Source organism: Tamandua tetradactyla, chromosome 12 (assembly GCF_023851605.1).
Source record: "Tamandua tetradactyla isolate mTamTet1 chromosome 12, mTamTet1.pri, whole genome shotgun sequence".
NCBI lineage: Eukaryota > Metazoa > Chordata > Mammalia > Pilosa > Myrmecophagidae > Tamandua > Tamandua tetradactyla.
In genome coordinates, this window is record NC_135338.1 from 68,117,664 (window position 1) to 68,120,606 (window position 2,943).

A 2,943-nucleotide genomic window follows, 5' to 3' on the forward strand; every position below is an offset into this window, starting at 1 on the left:
ACTGAGCTGTTTGCTGTGGGCTAGTTAGCTGGTGGGGAGTGAGGGCTCAGACTGAGGGGAGGAAAGGGAAGGAGGAGCCACACTGGCTGGCTGGCATCTTCCCCTCGGAACCGGGTCCCAGCAGTCAGCCTTGCATGGGTGCCTGGAACCGTGATTGATGAGGGTGTCTTTGTGAAGGAAGGATCTAGTCATCTCACCAGGCTGGTGGGACAGAAAACAACTTTCCAGGGGAGAGTCTTCCAGACCTGAGGCTCTCCTCTCTATATAAATGAGGTTGGTCCATGATTTGTCCCATGCTTGGATGTGCTGGGGCTCTGTAGACCATCACTTGGCATACAGTAGATCCAAAGGATGGTTTCTCAGCACTGCAGATACGTCTTTGATGAGGCTTGGAGTCATGTTGGTCCCGTCGATTTACCTGACCTCAGCTGCCTCTCTCTCTCTTCATGACCCAGGCCCTTGCACATTCCTCTTCTCCCTCACAAGGGTAAATTGAGGCACTTGCTCTGGGTGGATTTGGGCTTGTTGTTTCCAAAACAAACTATTTTCCAGAAGGGCCAAGAGGCAAGGACTTCCTTCTCCTCACTCGGAGGCCTGTGGCCCGGCCTGCCTTCCTCCACAGCGTTCTTTGTCTCTTTCACGTGTGACTGGTGGGACTGGGCTCTCATCCTTGTCTTCAAACTGCCACCATCCTCCCCACCAAATTTCCCTCACGACGCAACGTTGCACCGTCACATTTCCCACCGCGGAAGGAAGGAGGACAACCGTCTCATACCCCATGTGACACTTGAAGTCCTTCTCTGACATTTCTCTCAGGCCTCTCCCTCCCCTTCCCCGACGTGTCTCCCCTCCTGGGCTCCTCCCCCCCAGTTTTGCCCCCCCAAGTCCTTCCAGTGAGTGGCTGAGGGACTCTGGTCATCAAGACCCAGCTTCCGGAGGGTCAGTGGAGAGTTAGAAACCACAACAGCGCCTAGGGGCTCCGAGGCAGAGTTGCTTAGATGAGCCCAAAGACCAGTGTGCCCACCGGTGTGGGATGTCAGAGCCCGGGAGACCTGCCTAGGCCACCCCGCCTCTTGAGGGCGGATCTCAGGAGCCTGTCCCTTCCCTTCCCGAGCCTCCGTTTCCCTACCCGGTCCTCAGAGATGGCTGCGTTCTCCCAACGTTCAGGTTGGCGTGCTGCCCTCTAGACCACAATGCCCTGAGGGTGGGGTTGGGGGACCAGGAGAGGCCAGGGGAGAGCCCTGGGGAATCCGTCTTGGTTCCACGCCGCCCCGTGACCCCCGTCCCAAGCTGAGTCTGTTCTGCAGCTTGAGGGAGGCTCAGAGCCAGCACCTGGGGCGAGCGCTGTGACCCACAGAGGTGCTCAGGGCTTCGTCACCCTGGAGCCATGGGCTGGCTGATGGGGAGAGGTGAGCGGAGGCAGTGGTGGCTCTCTGAAGGTTGAAATATAAAACAAAAAACCCCGCTGATTTCTAGCATTGCTGATTTCCATGGTGTAAACACCCCCACCATAGCCAGTTTCATGCTACCAACGTGAGGGTAGGAAGAGATGCACAAGTTTGGCTCTTCCAGTGAGTGCAAGCTGACCTCGGCACCCCCCTGCGTACGGGGAAGGACCCCAACCCAGGGACCCTAACCTCAAGGATGCGCTGAAGTCATCCTGGTAGAGCCTGCCTGCAGACCCCTCAATCTGCATTTCCCTTTTGCTGGATGATTTAAACAGGGAGAATAAAAACTCAAGGGAATGTTAGGAGAGAATTTCTTTCAGAAACAATCAAATCACTTAGCAGTTTAATTGCCCTACATATTTTTTTACCTGATTTAAAATTGCTGGTCATGTGAGTAATTGGGCAATGCATTATTGAATTACTGAGGATTTAGTGCCTTAATTGAAGAACCAATCAAACATTTGCCCCTTTGATGCAAGCACTTGATTGACACATCAGGAGGCATTCACATGGTGGCTGGGGGTGGGGGGCTGCGGAGACCTTGTCCCCCATGCCCGTGAGCCAGCCCGGAGCAGAAGCAGGGGTGGCTGGCAGCTGGGGTGCCTGCTCACTATCTTGGACTGCTCTTTGCTCTGCAGTTCTCACTTCTGTCTGTCCCTCCCTTTCTCAGACTGCCTTTCAGTTTCTGCCTGTGTGTTTGTCACTATTTGCCTCGTCTGTGTGTTTGTCACTATTTGCCTCGTCTCACGCCATCTTCTTCCCGTGCTCTGTGATTTTCTTGTGTTTTGTCCGAGTCTGCTGTCTTTCCATCTTTCTCTCCCTTTCCCTCTCCACCTCCTCCCTGGTGTCTGTGGCAGACTGAATTCCATACCCCAGCCTGGATGTGGCCTTGGTCCGCATTTTGGTGGGTTGGAGATGAGATCTCTTCAAGATGTCACTAAGAGTGAGGATGTGGGCTCACCGAATCAGGTTGGGATTTAATATGGATTACTGGAGTGCTTTATAAGCGAGTGAAAGTCAGATGGAGAGAGAAGCCATGGGAGCAGCCACAAGCTGGAGTCAACGGAATTGAAGGAGAAAGGAGACACTGCCACGTGCATTGCCGTGTGATGGAGCAGCCAGGGAATCCCAAAGTTTACAGCCAGCCAGAAGACACCAACCCTGGAAAGAAGCAAACTTTCTAGACTCAGAGACCCAGAGACCGAAAATCCCTGTTTTTTAAACCAGCCCGTTGTGTGGTCTTTGTTTTAGCTGCTGGTCTCTCTGTTCATTTTTGGATTCTCTCTTTTCTATACACACACACACACACACACACACACACACACACACACACACACACACACACACACACACACACACACACACACACCACACACACACACACACACACACACACACACACACACCTGGACTTTATCCTCCATTTCTAAGGGCTCCTTCCTGCTCTGATTTGCAGTTCCCTCAGCTACACTCTGGCCCCGGGTAGCCACCCACA